The sequence below is a fragment of the Mytilus galloprovincialis genome, chromosome 3, assembly GCF_965363235.1.
Source record: "Mytilus galloprovincialis chromosome 3, xbMytGall1.hap1.1, whole genome shotgun sequence".
In the NCBI taxonomy this organism is placed as follows: domain Eukaryota; kingdom Metazoa; phylum Mollusca; class Bivalvia; order Mytilida; family Mytilidae; genus Mytilus; species Mytilus galloprovincialis.
The window spans coordinates 105,973,625-105,991,411 of record NC_134840.1 but is presented as its reverse complement, the minus strand read 5'-3'; the positions used below and the strand labels follow the sequence as shown (position 1 = coordinate 105,991,411).

General features: G+C 30.6%; 1 protein-coding gene across 2 annotated transcripts in view; it reads left to right on the top strand.

Annotated features, from left to right (window-relative positions):
* Positions 1-17,787, top strand: part of LOC143069688 (uncharacterized) — a 46,901-nt gene continuing 29,114 nt past the window's right edge. The window contains exons 1-6 of one of the 2 annotated variants that reach the window (XR_012976460.1): positions 1-317; positions 5,988-6,012; positions 7,019-7,072; positions 7,969-8,043; positions 8,557-8,661; positions 9,739-9,942. The gene's annotated coding sequence lies outside the window, so the exon portion shown is untranslated. Of the gene's footprint in view, positions 318-5,987; positions 6,013-7,018; positions 7,073-7,968; positions 8,044-8,556; positions 8,662-9,738; positions 9,943-17,787 lie in introns of those variants that run through there. The other variant, XM_076244448.1, reaches the window with a different exon arrangement.

Sequence of the window (17,787 nt, the reverse complement as noted above, 5' to 3'; positions counted from 1 at the left end):
TTTTGATGAATAACCAGATAACCTGCTAAGCAATTCAGTTTATATCAATTTCTTGATATGTAGGAGAGAAAATCAATTTCATAGAAATATTCATTTGGCACAATAACTACTCTTTCCATACAGGGAATACTTCCTTATAGTCGTTCCAGAAAAATTTCACCATTCGGTTGCCTCTGCTCGTTTCTTTAGTTGAATCAGAAAGTGTTGAAAAAAGAAACCAGCCAAGCACTCTGATCTGTAAAAATATTTTTGTATCCTGGATAGACGTTTCATTTGTCAGCAATCAACATGACAGTAAAGATTCACATAGTATACTGGTAAGGTTATACATTTCTGCCATTTATAGATTATCTTTCGTTTACTTTGCAACTTTTTTTTATGGAATGTCAACTGCAAGGAGTCATGGAATGTTATGTGGGAGATAAAATATAATGAATGGAAATGAGAGACAAGTTATTATATTTGTGAATGAGTCTGATAGACCAGTGGCGGATCCAGAAATTTACTTATAGGGAACTCCAACTGTTACTGACTGCCCGCTCCAGTCATATGCTTCATTGATTCCCCATTATATGGACAAGAATTGTGAATTTCTGACGATAATTCTATTAAGCATGTCAAGTGGGTCTCATTGGGGTCTAAGCGTGGCACGAGATTGCCAATTTTTTAGTAAGCCGACACATGAAAGTCAAATTATTGTGCCTTGAAAGCGTGAAATAAAGTCTAGCGGGACAAGGAAAATAACAAAAAAACGAGAATTGCTTGTGCATGTACATAGTGTAAGCAGGATACAGGAATCTGACAAAACAATAAACAGGATCCAAAATCAGAACCCCCACATGAGACATGTCAAGTTGTAAAAACTTTATATTTTGAAATCATGCAGTTTAAATAAAAAACCTGATGAATATTAAAATTGGGTAGGGTGGATTATTCAACCATATTTAGAGATTCAAATCTTGTTACCCATACCTCACATGTACAGTGCAGCTCAGTGCAGTTTAAACTTGTATTGAAAAGTTGATAGAAAAACATATTCATGCTCTGATAATGGATAGTTTAAAAATGTTAATTTGACTGTCACTGATCTGGAAGGTTTTTTTTCACTATGGGCCCAGGGCCCCTCAAAACTAAATTCAATGGGCCATAATGGGCCATGTTGTCAAATGAGTGGGCCATTTTAATTGACTTCTGTACAAAAAAAATTATCAGTATATTTTGGCAAAGAGGTGTTGATACTTACCTTTGTGATTTTAAATAAAATCATGGATATTGTTCCTGTGATTTTATAATTTCAATTTCAATGAATATACAATAACTTTTTCCAACCCCAACAAAATTTTAAGTCAACCTTTATTTACAATGTTTAAACTGGTACTGTTGCCTTGTTCATGTTTATGTTTTCTTTTTGTACATAAAATTTAGGTCTTCGTCGATACCATACTTATTCTAGACATTCCGTATCAGAGGATATTTCAGGCATTTCCTCTGCACTTCTTGTATTATTATAACTTCATCACGGTGACAAGAATAACAGTAAAGAGTACCATTAATTCATAGAACATAACAACAAATCGCTGAAGTCATGTTTACAAAATGTAAAAAACAAGCCAAAGACCAAAAAATGACAAGGACAGTTAGGCGTCTTTTATGGAGACAAAAACTATATTCCTAAAAAGTCTTGGGGTTCTTTAATCGAAATAATAGCAAGCTAAACTAAATGAGATTATTATTACAGTTAAATCTCGTCTGTACTAGCCAAATTTCACAAATTTAAAGTTGTTTATAAACAAATAGAATAGAATAGAATATTTTTATTCACCAAATTAGGGCCCCAGTAGAATCTGGGTCTGTTCGCGCCCATTGATTCACGTGCGCACCTGCTCATGTTCGCCCCTTTCACTTTCGCACCCTACATGTTTGCGCCCAATTTTAACTGGTTTTGTGTTTAATAACTTTGTCATCAAGTTTTGGCAAGTGTATTCTTATAAGTCATGTAAGTATATTTGTTGTCATTGTTTCAAAATAAAGCATTTTTTTTTGTTGTTGAATAAATTCTAATCATTTTTTTGATAGTGTATTGTTAAATATAACAATTTGTAAATAAAGTGGGTTTCTGTCAACGTTTTATTTTGTGTTGCATAACTCTTAATCATGGTTTGGTTAGTGTATTGCTATAAATTTGTTTCATTGACTTGTTTCAAAATAAAATGAGATTCTGACTACGTTTTTTTTTTGTGTGCTGAATAAATTTTATCATGTTTTGGTTATAATAGTGTATTGCTATATTTTATTGTTTCATTGTTTCAGATCAAAGGGACCAAGCTGTTATAAACAATTATCTTTTGTGTTTTTTATTTAAAATCTTCAATGTTTTACTCATACCAAGCTAAATACATTCAGTATTTACACCAAAGCAATTTAAAACAACAATCATGATTTTCCAATTATTCAACTGGAATTTGATTAAAATTGGGCACGAACGTGTAGAGTGCGAATGGACCTTGGGTGCGAACGTGTAGGGTGTGGGAAAATATATATTGGTGCGAACGGACCTGATACCGCCCCAGGAGGGCATACAAATATATCATGAATGATGGTTAATTACGTTTTTCGGGTTATCAGTTAGACCGCAAGGTTCTATTATTACAATAGGAAAACACCCAAGACGTTAAAAATCGCATGGTTCTATTATGATAGGGTAACACCCGAGACGTCCCAAAAATATATAGGTGCTCCTATTATTGGAGGAACATTACACAGTTGTGTACACACACATGGCGGCACAGAACACGATCGGAAATTCATTTGACGATATCTAAACATTTCGAAACGAAGTGAAAAATATCGTGCGCCACGTGGGCACTTACATTTGTCACTGCATGCGCCATTTCTTGTCAATATGCGCTATAGGCGCAGGGCGCACATCCTTCCCGATCACTGGACTGTATAACTATCCATTTTGATAGAAAAAGATCTTCATGCTCTGATAATGAATAGTTTGAAATTTTCAATTTGAATATAAATTAAACTATCCATTTGAGTAAACCATCGCCCAATTTATAGTATACATTGCAAAATATTTCTTTCGTCCCAGACATGTCAGAAATTTATTAAAACTTTTCCTTGATGCTGTTAAAAAATTTCTAATCAGTGGAAAAATCATGTTATATTTGAATAAAGAGCTATTAATTTTTTGAAATAAAAGCTATAACCAAATTTTATTAGTCTGTCAAAAATTATTAAAGGTGAAATATATACAATATTATTATCTAAATTTGTTAAAGGAGGTTCTTATATATAAAAAAAATAATTATAAAAAAGTCATTTAGAACTAAAGACATTAAGGACTAAATTACAGGAAACATGATATATGTTTTTAATATTATATTCTTTTATTTTATAAGTTTTCACTCTTTGTCGTAAATAAATAGATATAGGAAGATGTGGTATGAGTGCCAATGAGACAACTCTCCATCCAAATAACAATTTATAAAAGTAAACCATTATATGTCAAGGTACAGCGGCTTTCAACACAGACCCTTGGCTCACCTGAACAGCAAGCTACATGTATAAAGGGCCCCAAAAATTACTAGTGTAAAACCATTCACAGTGACACGGGAAAACCAACAGTCTAATCTAAATAAAAACTAGAAATGAGAGAAACACGTACATGTATGAACCACATAAACATACAACAACCACTGAAAGTATGTTTTGGGTTTCTATTTGTATAAATTTGTCTATTTTCTGTTTGTGACAAGCAAATACAATATTATAAAATCTATAATATTTTTTTATTGAATAATGCAGCCTTAAATGAAACAGATATTAGGGGTTAAGGTTCTTATTATATAAAGAAACTTTATGATTGAAAATTGATACAACCTAATTCAATCCTAAAAAAGAAAGCAAAAAAAAAAAACTAATTGGAAAGAAATAGAAAAAGAAAGTAAAAATTATCACCTAAAACTAAAACTTACTAAAATGTTAGATGATTTGTTTTATCTCTCTTATGACTATCTGATACATGTATTCTAATATGTTTATTATACCCCATCCGTCCGTCCGTCCGTCAGTCCGTCCGTCTGTCCGTCAGTCCGTCAGTCTGTCCGTCAGTCCTGTTTCTTGTCATCGCAACTCCTCTCAAACCACACAACAGAATTTCACGAAACTTTTTCAAATAATAAGGAGATACTATGTAGTTGTGCATATCGACGGGAAATTGCGATTCAATTTTTTTTCTAGTAGTTACGCCCCTTTGAACTTATTTACTTTAATGTACTACTGCAACAGTTTGTCATCGGAACTCCTCTCAAACCACACAACAGAATTTCACGAAACCTTTTCAGATAATAAGGACATACTATGTAGTTGTGCATATCGACGGGAAATTACGATTCAATTTTATTTCTAGGAGTTACGCCCCTTTGAACTTATTTGCTTCAATGTACTACTGCAACAGTTTGTCATCGCAACTCCTCCGAAACTACACAACAGAATTTCATGAAACCTTTTCAGATAATAAGGACATACTATGTAGTTGTGCATATCGACGGGAAATTACGATTCAATTTTATTTCTAGGAGTTACGCCCCTTTGAACTTATTTGCTTCAATGTACTTCTGCAACAGTTTGTCATCTCAACTCCTCTGAAAACACGCAACAGAATTTCATGAAATTTTATAGATAATAAGGACATACTATGTATATTGACAGGAAATTATTATTCAATATTTTTTCTTATACAATTTTTTTTTCTTATACTTATTTAATTTCTCCAATGACAATGTGGGGACGTGGGGTATGTGAGCGTGCTCACTAAGGTTCTTTAATTTATTTTAATGTACTACTGCAACAGTTTGTCATCGCAACTCTTCTCAAACCACACAACAGAATTTCACGAAACCTTTTCAGATAATAAGGACATACTATGTAGTTGTGCATATCGACGGGAAATTACGATTCAATTTTATTTCTAGGAGTTACGCCCCTTTGAACTTATTTGCTTCAATGTACTACTGCAACAGTTTGTCATCGCAACTCCTCTGAAACTACACAACAGAATTTCATGAAACCTTTTCAGATAATAAGGACATACTATGTAGTTGTGCATATCGGTGGGAAATTACGATTCAATTTTATTTCTAGGAGTTACGCCCCTTTGAACTTATTTGCTTCAATGTACTTCTGCAACAGTTTGTCATCTCAACTCCTCTGAAAACACACAACAGAATTTCATGAAATTTTATAGATAATAAGGACATACTATGTATATTGACAGGAAATTATTATTCAATATTTTTTCTTATACAATTTTTTTTTCTTATACTTATTTAATTTCTCCAATGACAATGTGGGGACGTGGGGTATGTGAGCGTGCTCACTAAGGTTCTTTAATTTATTTTAATGTACTACTGCAACAGTTTGTCATCGCAACTCCTCTCAAACCACACAACAGAATTTCACGAAACCTTTTCAGATAATAAGGACATACTATGTATTTGTGCATATCGATGGGAAATTGTGATTCAATTTTTTTTCTAGGAGTTACACCCCTTTGAACTTATTTACTTTAATGTACTACTGCAACAGTTTGTCATCGCAACTCCTCTCAAACCACACAACAGAATTTCACGAAACCTTTTCAGATAATAAGGACATACTATGTAGATGTGCATATCGACAGGAAATTACGGTTCAATTTTTTTTCTAGGAGTTATGCCCCTTTGAACTTATTTGCTTCAATGTAATTCTGCAACAGTTTGTCATCTCAACTCCTCTGAAAACACACAACAGAATTTCATGAAATTTTGTAGATAATAAGGACATACTATGTATATTGACAGGAAATTATTATTCAATATTTTTTCTTATACAATTTTTTTTCTTATACTTATATATATTTAATTTCTCCAATGACAATGTGGGGACATGGGGTATGTGAGCGTGCTCACTAAGGTTCTTTAATTTTTTCTCTTTTACAGAGGAGCATGAGGATATGAACCCAAGGTAAATATAAGTAAATAGTATTGGTATACAAATTTACATGTTGATAAATTAAAGCATTACAAGGCGTCACAACTCATATTCAGCAAAAAGTAGATTTAAGGTCACCATACGCAGTAGTCTTATTCCAAGTACAAGCTCCACATAGTGCTGTATCTACATGTATATATTATATAGTTCAGACCACTAGAGATATGACACCAGGGTATTTCAAATGTTAATATAGTTATGGTCCTATAAATGCATGGGGATTTATAATTATCTCCCTTTAAACAGATGTTTAACATCTTACATTATCATGATTATAAACATTTTACACTTTTACATTTTTTTGTAAAACTGCTTTATATGAACATTTTAATTTAATGAAAAAGTGATCATATGAAATACACTTTTTTTAAGAGACAGAAAATGGTAAATGCTGTATTATGTTTTTCATGAATGTTGAATGTTACAATGCTGAAATGAAATATGTAATAAGGAGATGTGATATGATTGCAAATGAGATGACTTTCCAACATAGTCCAAATAATGTGGATTTAAGAAATTATAGGTCAACGAACAGCCATTTGTTTTGTTTAAACTTTTATGAAATTATTGCCATCAAAGTTTTATATATACAAATATGTGATGTTAATTTTTCATATTTATACGTAGTTTAGAAATAATATATTTGGCAGAAGAATATTGAACATTTTTATTTACTTCCATACATGTATACTTTTACTTTCTACCAATGGGTCTTCAACATAGTGAGAAAATCTCTAAACCAGAGATGGGCTTCAGCTTGACCATGAACAACAATGTGTACTAGTTTAGTGAAAATGGACATCACACTAAACTTGAGCTAAAATTAAAAAAAAACATACAAATCTAACAAAGATCCAGAGGTTTCTGAATGTGAATTTTACAAGTCTAGAAGAAAAATAGATATATATATACTTAAATAATTATGATAGTGTTTCATTCTGTATGTCTATTTTATTAATGTTTAAGCTTTATTTTGCAGTTCCGTAAGTTAAAGACGGAGCTTGAGCGATCATATCCCGGCCAGGTGGCAATCGTAAGTTCATCATTAAAACAAAATAGTTTTATTTGTTTGTTAGGAAGTTGATTTATTATCATTTTCATAAAAAAAAACATGCCTAGAATACATTGGTTTAACATATTTTTAACAAGCTTGTGTCTGAGTGTAGGTCTGTCAAATAAAATATTTTGCTAGATATCAAGAAGTTTCCTGAATATTCCAGAATATTGGATAATTGCATTGAATCTCATTAGAATTTAATTTTTGAAAAGCCAAGAAGGTCTACACTAAAGGGCCATTTGTGTTTTGCTTGAAAAAGAAAGAAATATCACATGCCATCCCAAAAATTGAATCACATGTGAAAATGTCTCGACTTTGACATGAACCAGTACCGGTATATATATCCAAAGCTACATTTACAATATGGACAGAGGAATTGAAGAAAACTTTACTTTATCCCCATCTTGAAAAGATTTATGCATTTTGAACCATTGGAGATATAAAGACATTAGAAAATTTAAAAAGGTAGGATTTAAATGTAATGAGTTTTAACATAGATTTATTATTGCTGCATTACAAAGTGAAGGTTGCCTTTAGAGAGATACATTTAAATAATATGAAAGAACTGGTTTATCCAAAAGGAGACTGCCATATGCTAGATCTGGCAGTGAGACTTGTCCTGAGGGGTGAATCTGTCATTCCTTTTATACATTTCATCCCCCCCTCAACTCATTTTGCTGAATCTACATAATCTTATTCACATCTTAATCATTCATTTTATATTGGGTAATGCATATGTAACTTTAAAAACAATTTATAAGTCAACCAAGTTGCAATAGGTATGATCATCAGCTTTCATTCCTTTTTATAATTATATTGTCAACTGATGATGTCAATACAAAGAATAAAAATGTTTTTGTTTATTGTTTTAGACCGGAGAAGGAACACCAAGTGTAACTGGCTTTTTCGAAGTTGAGGTTGCTGGAAAACTTGTTCATAGCAAGAAGGTTAGATTAAGTGCTAAGATGTCATGTGTTCTTGAAAAATGTTGATAATCAGTCTTTTAGTTAGCAAGGACCAAATCTATCTTCAAATACATGAACTTCAACAAAATCAATTGATTTAGTTACATACTTGATAGTCCATTTGCAGATTATACTGTTTCTATGTTCTTGTAACAAAATGAATATATACTTTGGTTGAATTATCTAGAACTCTGAAAACTTCATTATAGAGATTATGTTTTGATAATTTTAATTTAAACACAGAGCAGTTGGACATTTTAGCTTATGGCTATTGGTTGCCCTGATTTATTTATTAATAGAAACTGGTGCAGAATGAATTGAACAAAATTTTGTTTGTTTTTGTTTTAAAACTTTTTATAAGAAAGGACACATAAAAACTTCATGGGTTATAAAGACTTTTTTTAGTTGAAAGTTATATAAATTCAAGATCAAGGACTATTAAAATGTGTTTAAGTATTTCCTTTACAATTTTCAATAATATTTGTATATTTCCAGAATGGTGATGGTTACGTTGATACAGGAACGAAGAAGGACAAAATAAATAATGCAGTAAAATCTGCTCTGAATTAGTCTGGAATTAGAATCTCATAAAGCAAACATGTAAGTTATTTGTAGCAGTCAGTGTCTTATGTGCCCTCCATTAATTGTTCTTAAAGAATGCTCTGTTAAGGTCAGTGTATAGACAGGTCCTTGGTACCAATTTTGTCTGGTAGTAACAGGTCTCTACAGGGATACGTTTTATAGCAGAGATCAAACACTTCAGATTATTTTAGGAATAATGAGCAGGCATAATTTTGCCAGTAAAATGACGATTGAAGTCACCAAAAATTTTGAAAATTGCTAAAACTCACCATCTGATTGACTTCATATTTTTGAAATCAGTAGAAGGGAGACAACTTGTGATTTACAAGTCCCACAGGTTAATAAAAGATTTTCAAAAAAACCATGTGCTAATACTTTTGACGATTAAATGAAATAAATGTAATAGTGAGTTTTAACATCCTTGGATTTACATTTAAAATTAATAATACAGGAAACCCAGCAATAGTTTGAGACAATGTTTACTATGATTTAGTTCATAAGGCTATTGTGTAATCACTCAGCTGATTTGTGTTATTTTCATTTAATAAAAGCTAACCCGTTGTACTAAAATCAGGTTTATAGGTTGAGAATTAACACAAGTTGTTTTTGCTATTACATGTGATTGAATGAAAATTAAAATGTAAAAAGTGAAAAGTGAAACCAGCTGAAGGAAAAATTTAATTGCAAATGTAGGACGTGTGGTCAGCAAGTGGTTAGCAACGAATTTTGTTTCTACAACTAAAGAGAAATATCTTTTTTTTAACATAAATAACAAAACATTGTTCTTTATCAGTGAATTAATATGAGATTAGGATATATCTTAAACAAATTACAACTGATTCTATAATGTGTTTTACTAAATTATGACAAGTGGTGATATAAAAAAGAATTGGCAAATCATTCCTGGGTCTATTACACTAATAAATATATTACATTTGTAGTCCCAAACAGATCTTGATAATACAAAAAAAAACAACAAGAAAAAAGATAAATATTGATAAACTATCCATTTGGTATCTTCTCCTCTCTTTGTCATTCAAAGGATGACCTATTATCATTGACTAAAATATAATTCTTTAATTTTCTTTTTTTTAGTGTTTTTGTATGAGCCTTAGAAGTACCAATAGGACTCTGATGATGAAGGAACCTAACTAAATCTGACAAATGTTTTGTTCTGGAGAGATGTACAGGTGGGCCTCTTGGTGATTTCTGATGTTTTCATACAACACATGTGACATATCCCAGGGATGTTTTTGAATGATACAATTTATTTATTCAATAAAAAACTTACCTACTTAATTTTGATCACTTTAATTTGTTTGTTATTTCATGGCAGAAGAACAATTATTTACATCCAAAAACACTTTGGATTTCCTTGAGACTTTCCTGTTGAAAAGTTAAAATGAAATCTTCATGTCAATCATTTAATGGTCCTCCAGTATTGACCTTTTTTAAACTTTGACAAAGAATAAAATAGCTATAAATTTTCTTTATTTTTCAAGAAGAGTCTCTCACTCAAATTGATTAAAAATATAGATCACTTAACTGATTTAACGAAAATGCTGTTTTCTGAATTTTCTTTATATAAGTATTATATTTTATATGAATTTGGTTAAATATACTTACCATGAAATTACATTTATATTATATAGAATATGTTTGCTTTCACAACATGTTCTCATCGCAATTAACTAGGTGATTAAAAATTACATCCATGAGATGTACTCACCTACGTCATAGTTCACCTGTGTAACATACACTAGCTTTAGTTTTAATTTTTGCGTTCAAGAGAACGCATGTTTCTCGTCGGCAAGGATTTTTAACAGTTTACTGTTGAAAATCCTTATGTTTTATAAAGACATTATTTGTTTTCGGAATATCGGTATACGATTAATTTAATGTGAATCAGAATACAGCGCTTCTGTCAAGTTTCTGATATGCACGTTTTCGTCATTTTTACAGCTTACGAGTCTGGAAATACGACGACATAGAAAATGACCTTTGTTTAGCCGCCATTTTCAAACATTAAATCGGGTCCGAGGAAAGGCAGAATTTAGCTGTCAAAATCGGACATGTAATGTGAGTGCTACGTTTTTAAAAAAATATATATTTAAACGGATGTTTATTTTTTTTTTTTCACGCTCAGCTGACCGGATTTTTCACTGCATTAGAGCAATGCTACGAAACGGGTCGAGTGTAAAGTTTGGATAAAGTCGATTGTTTACATTTTGCAGTCTGTACACGAGACTGTGTAAACACATCACTATATTAAAATCAGAATAGGTATTTTGACCAGATCTGATTGTTTTTCATGTGGAAAACGTCCGTATGGGAGCGTATACCACTATTGTCACTAGAACCTCAATTGGTTCGATTGTTTACAATTTGCAGTCTGTTACGTGTACACCTGGTACACGAGACTGTGTAAACACATTTATAACTTTTAAATCAGAATAGGTATTTTGACCAGATCTGATTATTTTAATGTGGATAACGTCCGTATGGGAGCGTATACCACTATTGTGACTAGAACCTCAATTGGTTCAATAAATTTCAATCAGAAAAGGGAATCTGCCCATTTCTGATTGTTTTATTTGGAAAACGTTCCATACAGGGAGCGTAGACCAACAGTGATACTGTTTTAACAGTTGATAAATACATCACAATCAGAATAGGGATTTTGCCCACAACTGATGATGTTTATTTGGTTAACCTTCCATTCAGGGAACATAAACCATATTTATTGAAAATAAAACGTGCTCAATGGATCACTATAGACTTAAAATAGAATAGGGATTTTGCCCAAGTCTATTTGATTAATGTTGACATGTTTCATACAGGAAACATAGGAACTAGAACAACATGCATGATTTAGAATCTATAAGTTGCATTCATTCTAATAAAATACAGATTTGATATCTTACATAAAATTAAATCATAACTATTTATTGATTGCACATTGATATTTATGGAGCATAGAATTGCATGTGGATGATTGTTGCAAATAAAATAAATTAGAATCAGACTAGTGAATTTAAGTCCAGGTCTATCTGACTTTTCTAGACATCCTTCCACCCAGGGAACATTATGTCTACTTTTATTATATTTTAAAACAACACAAGCATAGCTAATATTTGGTTGCACATTGTTTTTTGTGATGAACCAACAGTTTAGAGCAAGTGTCGGGAAATAGTCAAGACAGATATTAAAGACACTAAAATAATACATTGTTATCTAGTACAATACAAATGTGATTGTAGTTTAAGCATACCAATACATACTTCTTTTAAATATGTCCAGTTTAAATCAGGACAGTAATTCTTAGAAGCCTGAAATATTTTTCCAGAACAGCAAATTGCTGTAAATATTTAATTATTTTTTTACTGATAAATAATTCTCCAATGAGCTAACAGACATGGAGACAGTAAGAATGGAGCACTGTTCTAAATACAGTTGATAGCTTGTGACAACTCTTTTTACTAATATTAAATTTCATGGTCAGTTTACTTATGACAAGAAGAACATGAATATTATAAGTATGAACTGCTATAACCAATTGTTTGTTTTTGTCGGCAGTAAGGAAACAAAGGCTTTTATATGTTTTTATGTAAACATTAGATTGTCTATTGAATAAAGAGTTTAGGGGATGCCATGATGCATTTCACAAAGACTCATTCAAGGTAATGGCTTATATATGGATTACATAATTCAGAGTGTACATTGCCAATGCATTTATTAAATATAATATGTACTAATTCTGTTTTGTTTTGAGTACACAAAAAAGAGGTGATAACGTAAGACTTAAGAGACTATCTTACCCGCACTATATGGGAATCACTGTCAAATTATACATATATCTTCCAATCATGAAAGCAAATGAGTTTGGATGCTCTTTTAAAGATAGAAAATTATGCCTTAATTTACATCTTAAGTTTTCTAAGCAATGCCAACAGATGGGCAAGTTTCTGCTATAAGGATTCATTCATTGGGTCTGTTTTATTCTTAATGTGAGATTGGTAGAACCCAACAGTTTATGCAATGGCTACACATTGTTTTTCCTAGAGTTAAATATTGATTCAGAATTCTGAAGTATAGAGGACTCAAATATGCTGATTTATAGAAACAAGATTATCATTAATTTAGATCTTGTAAAAAAAAAAATTAGTAAAATATTGGTAAATAAATAAATAAGATTTAAAGCATTGTGGATGCAGGATTTATTTAAAATGCTAGACATGGTCTAGGAAATTGAAGTAGTTCTCAAGATTTGAAACTATCTATTATACAGCTCTTTATATAAACCTTTTATTTAGTCAGTCTTTACGAGATGCAGAAAAAAAGAAGATTTTTTTTTTTTGGAGTAACACATGATGTACCAATATAAACATATAACATATATACATTTCAATTGGTTCTCAAATTTTTAGCACCAGTGTAGAAGCAGTTAATCTAACAGCAAAATGTAGGAAAAGCAATTTATTTAAAAGACTGATTAATAGTTAGCAAATAGCTTTCAATAGTCTAAGAATAGTACATGGAAGTAAAATATAGTATGATAATTCCATGATTATATCAAATCAAATGCGAGACATTTTCTTAATATTATACCTAAATATTAAAATGTCACTGTTTATTTTTATTTTTGCTCATTATAAGCATAAAGTTACAAAAATCTAGTCTGGTCAAAGTCAAGTTGTGTATTATCTATATGCAGGAAGGTTTTCCGAATGCATGTGATTTTAACCTCGGAATTGATGGTAATTATTCACTTTTCAATTTCCATATTACCAGCCAGAATAATATAAATATATAGCATAGAGTTAGTATCTTATGCAAGAATATGCTACACAAAATTGAAATGTGTTTATTTTAAACAATTACTTTGAATTTTGATTCAATATTGGTTTTGAAAGATGTGATTATTTAAATCACATTAATTTTGTTTTTGCCAAATCTGGGGACAAATGCAAAATTCTTCTGAGTGATTAAGTTAACCAAATGACTGGGTTGAAGTCACAAAATACTACCAAAAGCTGTTTGGTTGATATATATTGAATCATATCAGAATGTATAGGATTCAGATGAGGTGAAAGACAGAAATAAAATGAGCATTTTTGATAGTGAAACCATTTCTGAAATAACTAAGAACACTTAAGGATACTGCAAGTTAGTACAAGTGTTTTCCATATTGCCAAACAAGTGTTTTTTTCTTTAAATACAACTATAGAACTATATTTGACAAGTTGCATTTTAGTATTTCTGATAGCGAAATAATTTCTGAAATTAATATAAACAATTGTCAAGAGCAACATACAAGAGTTGTTCATTATGTCAAATTTTTGTTTCTTTAAATTTGGAACTGTACATGGCAAGGTATTCTAGAAAGTTAACCGCTGTGAAATGTTAATTAGAAATATCAAAACATTTTATTTTAGACAGATTTTTCATAGCTGGAGAAAATCATCTGTTAGCATTCTTTTTGGACTTATAAGGACAACAATCATGGCTTTAATTCAGCTCAACATCCAAATGTTCTGTGGAAGCAGTATATCAATGGAAACATGTATACTGAAACTTTTCCACTGATTTGTCCATTTCTGTATTTTTACACTTGAGTAGTCCAATACAAAACAAAAATATTGTTCATGGTTGAAATGGTAGACATTGTATTCAAAGGTTCTACCACTCATAGAAATTTTATCAGATTTTTAAAATTTAGTCAGTTTAGAGAATTGTCATTATACAATATTACAAGACTTCTCTTGATGAAAATATTTTATTCTAAATCTATAAAATATTAAAAGTAGTATATCTAGCAGAGAAGCAAATTCTCAGGGACTATAACTTTAAAAAAAGTTTAAAGATTAATCCAGATTTAGCATAATCATGAAACAACTTTGGTTTGAGTCTTTAATAAACTTTGATTGTATTAAGGACACCTATTTACAAAGTATATTTTAATTGATTATAATTCTTTAATTAAGTAGCAAAGAATTTATTTCGAAAGATGTGATATTGATCAGGTTATCAAAAGACGACAGCAATCATATATTATCTGTTATTATATTACTGTAATATAGAGAAAACAATGGAAAGTTAAAGAAAGGTAATAATGTTTCCAAATAAACTTAAGTTTCAAAGTGGAAAGTAATGAAATTAAGGTTGGATTACTTCTTGTCGATTTGTACAAGCAACAAGAACAACCTATTCAGAAATAAATGCTTATTTACTGTTGCATAAATATTACAACACATTTAGCTCATAATGAAGGAGCTTTAATATAATTATTTCTATACTGACCTGCAGATTATTTATTCATCAGATATAGAAAGATGGGGTATATATATACATGTGAGTGCCATTGAGACAACTCTACATCAAGTCTATTAATTTTGCATACTTGTATTTATACAATCTGCAAAGTTTGCCATTGATACATATAGTTATGCAGCATAGCTTCATTGTATAATAAATTCAGTAATTTCGGTTTTTACTAATATCCGTATTTACAAAATTTAATGGAGTTACTTTTTAAAAAATTTCACATAATTTTTTATATGTTGAAATTGTATGTGTGTGAGAGAATTTATCCTCCACCAAATGAAATACTGCTTGTTAATCAGTAAATATTCTATATAATATAAATGTAATTTCATGGTAAGTATATTTAACCAAATTCATATAAAATGGTAATTTTTGAAATCTCAAGAAGAGATTTTATATGAATTTATAGGGTTAAATATACTTACCACAATCCACCACCACCCCTGGAATAAATTCAGTTTTTTGTTCACTTAATTGAAATTATTCAATTAAACGACAAATTAAAACTAAAGCTAGTGTATGTTACACAGGTGAACTATGACGTAGGTGAGTACATCTCATGGATGTAATTTTTAATCACCTAGTTAATTGCGATGAGAACATGTTGTGAAAGCAAACATATTCTATATAATATAAATGTAATTTCATGGTAAGTATATTTAACCCTATAAATTCATATAAAATCTCTTCTTGAGATTTCAAAAATTACCATTTTTGTTGATATCATTCTTTGCTGAATAAATTTCTTGATTTGGATATTGATAAATTTAATTTTCATTATGAATAATTCAATTTTTGCAGAGAGTACTTTCCAGATCAAACCCATTGTTTATTCACAATATTTCAAGTTTTGATTATTGACTGAATTGCATTTTATATATAAATTTTAGAAATTATCTCCCCTTGTCCAGATTAAAGATTTTTGGACTGGTGCATTTCAAAAACATATCTCTATAAATAAAATAAGATTTTTTAAGCCATGTTTTCCAAACAGCTCATTTGCAATATAATGGTATGACATACCAATTTCAATGTTTACATCACATGTTTTCTGAAATTATCTTCATTAGATACACACTCTACCAAAAGATTTGGACGCTAAAAAGGGAGATAATCTTGGGTAATCAAAACCTGAAAGGACGACACTTGACAAAATATACACAAGGTGACAAGCAATTATATATAAACGCAAACCAAAACTTACACATCTTAACTATGAAACTTGGTCATTCAACCACCTGGGTGAAACAGCTTACACATTTCTTTTCTAGCTGTTCATTAAAGTTTTGAATGAATTTGAATGTAAAATCAGTAATAAAAAAGAACCAAACACTGCCAGGAATGAGTGATTAACTTTTCAAGCACCCCCTGTATTTCCTGTAACAGTTTATTGTTTTGTTATGGCAAGGTATCTGATCATTAGATCAATTCTTATTATTGTCTTTCCTATGATTAAAGTAACAGAATAGACCATATTCATATTACCAACTTTTGACTCTCAGAGCTCATAAATTTTTTCGACCGGATACCTTCTCTGTAGTAGGACATCCCTAAAGAAGTAAAATGAAATATATAAATGGTGCAAATTAGGGGGAAAGTTTACTGTTTTCCGAAGATTTAGTCATATATAGAAAGCATTAAACAGTTAACTTTCCCTCAGTATTATACATTATTTCAGAAGGTGTTGTATCTGTAGTAAGCTTTATACATTATTTCAGACGGTAGAAGACCTGGATGCTTCATTCCTTGTATTCAGATTCCTTATGTTGTGAAGTTTCCGTCCTTCATATGTCCATTATCCTTCACCACATTTCACGGTTCAGTGACTGCTTGAAAAAAATTTCCAATTTCTTTGTCATGTGAATTTCTCACTTATTACATTTGGTATATGAGTTACTTGCACCATCTACATGTCAGTCAGGCAGGGTTCACCAGACCTCTACCTCATTTCATGGATCAGTGACCAAGGTAAAAGTTATGTGATTACGTCTGTTGTTCAAGTATTATAAGGAGTTGTTCAACTATACTTGGTGTATGGAATGCTTGTAAAGGGTAACTAACTGTATGTCTGATGGATTTCATCTGACATTGACCTCATTTTCATGGTTCATTGGTCAATGGTCTAGTTTTGTGTTTTATTCTGTTGTTCAGGTACTATAAACAAAATGTCAGCTATAGTTGATGTATGGATTGCTTGTAAGATCTACATAGATATAAGAAGATGTGGTATGAGTGTTAATGACAACTCTAGGACTGAAACTGTGATCAAAAACTCTTGAAACTCTGAAATATGTGATGAATAATTCAATAATTCAGAATGGAATACTCTTATGAGTTCAGTGTAAAGTCCAAATCTAATTCATGAAAATTATCAGCAAGTATTTATACAAAGTTAAAAAAGACAATAATAAACATACCTAACAAACAAAGCTCAATTTGAGTGATATTGTTGTCTTACCAAGATTAAATTGTTTTTAGAGTTTGGCAGAATAAATGTGAAATGATAAACTTATTATGATAATTAAGAATATACATTTATTAATAAGTTAGTGGTCACAAATTAGTTAACAGAGTAAATCATGTCACTCAATATCTAAACTGAGAATTAAATTGCATATATTGGATATGAAATGTAAGTAGAAACATAAAATAAGATAAAATGAATTATATTATACAGAGAATATGTGAAGTGTAAAATATATAATTTTTTATACGACAACAAACAAATTTTGCGTTCGTATAATGGTATGATGTCGTCGTCTATGTCAACCAAAGACACATTTGGTGTCCGGACAATTACTTTAGTTTAAGTGAATGGAT